Below are 8,488 nucleotides of genomic sequence, written 5' to 3' on the forward strand. Positions count from 1 at the left end.
TCTAGTTTTAGGTGACAAAAACAAATTGTAAAAAGGTTTATTCTCATTTTTCAAAACTCATTTGTTCTGAACGACACAAGCAACATTTTCATATTTGCTGAGCTTCACAATTGTTTTCATTTAAAATGATCGAGCGCAAAAAACAAAACAAAGAAACAACTAAATAAGCAAATACTTACCATTTACTCCCCAAGCCTCACTGAATGTATAAATACATTTAAATTGATTTCTTTAAGTGACACAGAAACATTCAGACACATAGCCCAAAATGTGTCGCCTGCTGCGTTTCAGAATGCTGCAGTAGCTCAAGGGCTGCAATGATGTCTGCTGTTTATACCTCTCCATGAGAAGGACACATCAACACAACAGTCCCACCTCAGTCATGTCACGTCAGCAGGGAATACTGTAATTAACCCTCGAACACACTTTGAGCTATTTTGCACACTTTAGTCAGTCAAAGGAACTAATGTCCTGATTTCAAAATTGTCGGATGACGGATGAAGTTCAAAATCATCATCAAAAAAGTTAACAAAAATGTTAATAAATAAATATGAAAGGACATCTTTGATCTTTGGGAGCTTCATTTAATTTGCAGTTATAGTTTATTTTATGTCTGTGTAAGCCCTGAATAGAGTTGAAATGCACACAATCTAACAATGAATAGTTATTGCTAATATTATTAACAGCAGTAATAGTAGTACAAGCTGCAGTATTAGTGGCAGTAATGGTAGTCAGGTTGTATTATTAGTTATATACCAGTATTAGTAGCAGCAGTCGCAAAGGTAGCACTGTTAGTGTTAGTTTTAGAAACAGTACCAGTACCGCCAGTAGTATTAGTAGTAGTAGTATTAGTGGCAGTAGTAGAACCCAGGAATCTTCGCTGCCCACCTTTAGACACATATACAAGGTGCTTGCATCCCAATAAGATCCATTGGGTTACCTACTTCCATGCACAACCAAGGTTTTGGAATACTGAGCGTGGTTAGGATGACCCTATCCAGCAGCAGGACTGGAAAGATGGCAGACATGGAAAGTCGAGCTATGTGACCTGAACGAAGTGGAGATTCCTCGGTGCTACGACCCACCATACACCGACCCTGCTGCAATGACTACGGACCTCCATGTATTCTGTGATGCGTCAGAAGGAGCTTACAGGGCAGTTGCATACTTGCGGCCTATTGACGAACAAGGGCAGGTCATATGTCCATATGATGATGGACTTTCTGTTGGGTGTACAAAGTTACAACTGCTATAGCTTTGGTGGCGGCTGTGCGAAGGTCCCACAGTTGCTAGGCAGTTGCTAGAACACAGCCCCTGCAGACAAGACTAGGAAACCCCGCTTACTCACAGATTAAGACAGGTGGAGTGGTTGTCATCCTGCATTACCCAGTAAGAGGTTTGATAAAAAAAGTTGTTTGTGTTACATAATGTTGTATGGTCTAAGACCTGCTCTATATATAAAGCGCCTCGAGATAACTTCTGTTATGATTTGACGCTATATAAAAATAAATTGAATTGAATAATCAGCTCACCTTTCAGAAACAGCCTATTCCATCCTTTCTCTATGTTAAGGGTGATGATGAAAGCACTAACTGGCTGCCTAACAGAAAAACCTGTTATGTTTACGCAGTGCTTTTGCTTTGGCCCCCTGTGAATTAGCCACTAATCATGAGTTTTGTTATCAGTATAACAATATAAGAGGTTGATGTCTGAAATGAATACAAGAAATACAATCAACTACTCAATATTTCCCTCTGAGTCCTCTTTGAGCTCATGTCATACTTTCCATGTTTTTAAAATTCACTGCTGGATCTATTTTATTTCATCATATCCCAAAATAATCCGTGTTGGGCTTTATTTTTTGCAAAATCAACACTTTAAAACGACATATTGTAAAATATTCACTGAAACTTTTGTTATAACATCCACATAGTATCTCTGCGACAGGCCAACATTTTACATCAGAGGACATGTTTACATGTATTCCATATTTTTGATATTTGCAATCCAAACATGAAAGGATTCATAAGTGGCTGCATGATGAGAAAATATAGCGACAGAATGATCTGCATCACTCTGGGTACACTGGTCATATTAAACCTACCCTAAATTATTTGAAATAAACACCCAAAAGAGCAGTTGAGCAGTGAAGCATGGTGAGGTGTGCAGGTACTGACAGCTTTCTGTATGGTCTGTTTAGAACCAGAAAAACACACTTTGAGAATTTTCATGTAAGAGTAAAGGATTGGAAGCAGAGGGACTAAGATGGAGACAACAGTGCTAAAAAGTCCATAATAGTTATTTACTTTGATGTCAGAACACGCCAACTTAACAACAAGGTAGTTCTGACAATACAAACTGTGACGGAGTAGCCGTCACTGACTGTGGGCAGCGCGCACATCACCTCAGGCCACGCACACACACATTTCTCCGCTGCGCCGCAGGCACACGCACACACACACACACACGCACACACACACACACACGCACACACACACACACACACACACACACACACACACACACACGCACACACACACACACACACACACACACACACACGCCAAACATGTCTGCGCTCCCTTCCTGATTCACTTCGTAGTTAAAACGCATCGCGACATCTCCCTCTCCCCTGAGCTGTTTGTCAGTAGTGCGACCAAAGCTGCACGCTTGATTGTTCTGCTGTTTCCTACACGCATATATTCACACAGACATGATTCTCACTCAGCAGCTGCTGAAACGCTGCGTGTCCATCCTGTCCATCCTGTCATGTCCCATTCACGGGATTGACGAGCAAACAGGGCCGTAACAAAGCCCGTTATAAAGGGTGCCCTCGCGCGTTTTGAGATCATGTGATCAGTTTAAATATGTTTATTATTTGGAATTGTGATTTTGTTGCAAATGAACTTGTTTTGGTTGAGGGGGGGGGAATGTTTAGACAGAGGTATATCATTTAAATGTAAAATATGCCTAGGTTAAAGGGGCTATGAATATCTTCTATGATGAAGAATAATGTTAATTGTTATTTTTCTGTGTAAGGAATACGCCCAGGGGGGGGGCTATTGGTTTAAAAGGGGGTCATCTTGGCCAGCTGAGCTGAGTCTGATCTTGAAGTGTTGACAGAGAAGGTAACACTCAGGAAGGTAACATATAGATTGTATTTTTGGATTGTTTTTACCTGTTCTGAAAGAAATCATGGAGTTATTGAGGAACTCGATTTTCAGTACTATTTGATGTTTTGTACATAGCTTATTTTCTATTTTTCACTTTTTGTAAATAGTAAGCAATGATTGCACTTTGGGAGGCCGGCATAATAAAAAGGGATTAATACAACGTTTTCCGACTATGCCAGTGTTTTTCATGTTGCACGGAGTTTTGACATAGAACCCCGCGACACAAACTGTTAATGATGTTTCCACAAAGTGTTAAACGGATGTTTAAGGATAAAGTGATTAAGAATCTCAAACAGTAAAACCAGACGACAATAATAAAGTAAAGTGCCTTGTTAAATGTCATACGTGTGTTATATTGTAGAGGATAACAGATAGCAAGATATCTGTCATAAGACATGACAGCTAAACTACAAATTTCTATATTTCCATATGAATAAACACAGAAGATCTGTATGAAACAGAGCGGAGCAGAAACAATGTGGATGTCAGAGAGGATCTGAACCAGAAGGAATGGAAACAACCCTGTACTACCATACAGGTCATTTACAAACAGGCTGCACAGGAAAAGGTATATAGGTTCATGTAAACTTCTGTTACTACAGATAACCACGATGAGAAATGTGTTGACAATAACAATGTACAACACTGCAGTTATCATAAAATACAAGTACTTTAAATTTACAACATGCACATAAGCTTCAAGAATGAAATAAGATAAAGTTGATGAAGTTGAATTGAAGTTGCGTAACAAAACTACGGAAAAATAAGTCAACGTTGACTTGGTTTCACATTGGACACGAACAGCGGTCTCCTGAATGAAAGCCCTGTTATTTTGACCCATAAACTTCCCCTCCCACCCGTCCGACTTGGACTTTCTCACTCCTAATTGCTGATTCAGCAGCATTCACACTGTTGTTCTTCTAAGGTTTCTTCAACTTCAACTTCTATTTCTTCTGTACATTTTTTTAGACTTTAACTACTTCTGCATACTTTCAGCTACAGAAACTGTTCAACTATCATAATATTCAGCTCTTTAAGGACATTAGTTCTTACATTCAACTTTTTTCTACCATTTATACTTTTTAGAATATTAAACTTTTTTTCTCTTTTTGTTTTTTACTATGTAACCCAATGGAGAAAGTCTTCAAATCCTCTTAAACATACCTCACTTCGAAATGCTACTGCTCCCGCATACTTTCAGCTACAGACACCATTTAAACTTTAAACAGGTTACAAGACTTTGAACTATTAAACATACATTCAGATTTTTTATATCTTTTATAGTTTTTGAATTGTCACATTTTAAATTTTATGCTTTTTTCAGACCTTTTCCGAGTTTATAATGGGTGTGTATTGGATGGAATGTTCAGAGCTAGAGTGCAGAAGACCTTTAAAATCGTCTGTAACGTTTACGAACAAATTGCTCCCAAACCCACAATTTTCACTCTTTATGGATAAAATTTAGGTAAAATTGTAGGAAATGTTGTGCTGACCGCAGTCATGTAACTATGGAATCAAACAGACTTACACATTTGGCTCTAGGATCCCCAAAGTGAGAGGAAGTCCAAGCAAATCCCCAATTGAAGTCAATGTTAAATCAGACGAGAAATGTCTGAGGGAAAGCAGACAAAGGACTTTTCTAACCTGCTACCATGATCGCATTTTTGACTCTACACACATACAAACGACATCAATGCGTTCGGCAGAGACTCGTCTCTCTGATGATAATATTATTTTGCCGATTGGACTCAAGGTTTTTGACTAAGAAGCAGAGATTTGAAGGGTAGATTTGTACAAAATCAACTGCCTAACTGCTACTACTACAACCACTACTACTACTACTACTGCCCCTGCTGCTGCTCCTACTGCCTCTACTACTACTTCTACTACTACTGCTATAACTACTACTACTACTATTACTAGTACTACTGCTACTGCTGCTAATAGTGCTGCTGCTGCAGTTCCTATTGCCTCTACTACTACTTCTACTACCATTACTACTATCACTACTAGTACTACTGCTACTGCTGCTACTACTGCTCCTGCTTCTGTTCCTACTGCCTCTACTACTACTTCTACTACTACTACTAGTAGTAGTACTACTGCTACTGCTGCTAATAGTGCTGCTTCTGCTGTTCCTACTGCCTCTACTACTACTTCTACTACCATTACTACTATCACTACTAGTACTACTGCTACTACTGCTCCTGCTTCTGTTCCTACTGCCTCTACTACTACTTCTACTACTATTACTACTACTACTACTACTAGTACTACTGCTACTGCTGCTAATAGTGCTGCTGCTGGTATTCCTACTGCCTCTACTACTACTTCTACTACCATTACTACTATCACTACTAGTACTACTAATACTACTGCTGCTACTACTGCTCCTGCTTCTGTTCCTACTGCCTCTACTACTACTACTTCTACTACTACTAGTAATACTGCTGCTGCTCCTTCTGCTACTACTACTACTGCTACTACTACTACTACTACTACTACTGCTCCTGCTGCTGGTCCTACTGCGTCTAATACTACTTCTACTACTATTACTACTAGTACTACTAGTAGTACTACTGCTGCTGCTACTACTACTACTACTGCTACTACTACTATTACTACTGCTCCTGCTGCTGTTCCTATTGCCTCTACTACTACCTCTACTACTATTACTACTATTACTACTACTAGTTCTGCTGCTGCTGCTGCTGCTGCTTTTGCTACTACTACTATTACTACTGCTCCTTCTGTTACTACTACTACATGTAGTACTACTGTGACTATTGCTACTTTCCACCCAAATATCACTTTCTGTCTAACGACTTATTGCTTTAAAAGGTTAATTCCACTAAAATACTACTTGCTGTCCAAGTACTTATAATTTTAAAGGTTTATTTCAGTGAAATACTACTTTCTGTCTAACGACTTACAGTTTTGAGGGTTTATTCTACCCAAATACTACTTTCTAATGAGTCAATTAATTAACAGTATAAAAGTTACCACCAGCAACACCTTTGTATACTCCCCCCACCCCCAGTCCTCTGGTCCGGAGGACGTTTCACACTTGTCATTCTGGTTTGGATCAAACTGAAAAGTCAAAAGATCCAGACCAAACGAGGCAGGTTTGAAACGGCTTTCGGAGTGTTACTGAAAGTCTCTGATTAAAGACGGACTTCATGTGTTCAGGGACGTTTCCTGATGTGGTTCTGTCCATCCAGAGGACGTCAGCGGAGCGGTCTGAGGGGAGGTCATCACCAGCCCTCTAAGGACCGGTGGAACCAGAGCTCAGGTCTGCTCAGGCTGATTGGTCTCACTGTGACTGATGTGAAGACGCCTCGGGGACAAACATGTTGACTGAGAGGCTGAAGTGACCTTTGACCTCAGGGACTTGGTTAATGAGCTGCAGTGATGTAACCCCCCCCCCCGACACCGTGGAGAGGTTTACACCAGAGTAACGTTGGATTGTTTGTCTGATTAAAGCTCCAATAATCAAATCTTTTCATATTAACTCATAATTATTAACCTTTTTTAGCTCTTTTAGGAGACATTAGAGCTGAAATACCTTATGGTGATATTACTGACCGATATTATGATTCAAATATTCTATAAATAATCACATAAAGGCGGTGCATGAAGCATACAACTCAATAATTACAGTAAAGCTGCTGCTAGTTGATGTTATACGGGAGAAAATACTTTTTATTAACATCGAAGCTTAAAGACACAATCAGACAAATGACGTCATTAAATGTGCTGCGACTGCACAGGAAATATAATAAAAAGGTAAAAGCAAAGAAATGTTTTTCCTGAAATGATTCTTCACATCATAAATGTTGTAATCAGGCCGGTTACGTCACATTTCTGCTTAAAACTTAAAGAGAGGGTCCGTTATATACTGTAGGTTTTTATATCATCATGTATCCTCACAGTGATGTTCTTTATGTACTCAAATCCAAATATTCAAGTTTTGAGGCCTATAAAGAGCATGTGAGGGCCTACAAAGTAGCTCTCTCCCAGGCCAAAACACACTACTACTCCAGCCTCATTGCCAACCAACAAAACCACCCCAGAATGCTGTTCACCACCATCAACCGGCTCCTTCGCCCCCTCGATCCCCCCCTCCCCTCAGGCGCCCCCGACCTGTGCACTAAGTTCCTGGACTTTTTCCAGGATAAAGTTGAGTCCATCCATCAGCAGCTCTTGGCGCCTGCCCCCCTCCGACACACACCTCAGCCACTGGGCGTGGCTCCCTTGGATGTTCGCCTGCCTCAGTGCTCCCTCTCCTCCTTCTCCCCTGTATGTGCTCCTCAGGTCGCCAAGTTGGTCACTAAGGCCAAAGCCTCCACCTGTTCTCTGGACCCCATGCCCACAGCCTTGGTCAAGGCGTGCCTACCTGCCCTGTGCCCCATTATGGTGAACATCATCAACTCCTCCTTGGCATCTGGTTTGGTACCCGATAGCCTCAAGATGGCCTCAGTCACTCCCATCCTCAAAAAGCCAGGTCAGGACAAGGATGACTGCAACAACTACCGACCGATCTCCAACCTTCCTTTCCTGAGCAAAATTCTGGAAAGAGCAGTGGCCGCCCAACTCCATCAACATATGACCAACCATGAGCGCTACGAAACCTTTCAATCTGGCTTCAGACCACACCACAGCACAGAGACCACCCTCATCAAAATCACAAATGACCTCCTCATCGCTGCAGATTCTGGTCAGATCAGCATCCTCATCCTCCTGGACCTCTCAGCTGCCTTCGACACAGTCTCCCACACCATCCTCCTCACCCGCCTATCTGACTACCTTGGCCTCACCGGTTCAGCTCTCTCCTGGTTTCAGTCCTACCTCACAAACAGAAAACAGTTTGTCACCATCAGAGACTCCAGTTCCACCTCGGCCCCAGTCAACCATGGCGTACCTCAAGGCTCTGTGCTGGGACCCCTCCTCTTCACCATCTACATGCTCCCCCTTGGTCAGATCATCCGCCACCACGGTCTCAGCTTTCACTCATATGCTGACGACACACAACTATATCTTAGCACCAAACCATCCACCCAGCTCCCCCCACAGTCACTTGTAAACTGCCTGCATGCAATACAAATCTGGATGTCATCTAACTTCCTAAAACTCAACAGCAACAAAACCGAGCTCATGGTTGTGGCTCCCAAGGCCCTGCTCCGGAAGGTTGGAGATCTACATCTGGACGTTGATGGCTGTTCTTTCACCCCATCCTCGGAAGTCCGCAACCCGGGTGTCATCCTGGACCCAACACTCTCATTCCAGTCTCACATCAGGTTCATCACCAACTTCAT

General features: G+C 41.7%; 1 pseudogene; it reads right to left on the minus strand.

The window, feature by feature from the left end:
• Positions 1-1,961: 1,961 nt before the first annotated feature.
• LOC119490979 lies at positions 1,962-4,827 on the minus strand (annotated as a pseudogene).
• Between the last annotated feature and the right edge of the window lie 3,661 nt (positions 4,828-8,488).

Source organism: Sebastes umbrosus, chromosome 7, assembly GCF_015220745.1.
Source record: "Sebastes umbrosus isolate fSebUmb1 chromosome 7, fSebUmb1.pri, whole genome shotgun sequence".
In the NCBI taxonomy this organism is placed as follows: domain Eukaryota; kingdom Metazoa; phylum Chordata; class Actinopteri; order Perciformes; family Sebastidae; genus Sebastes; species Sebastes umbrosus.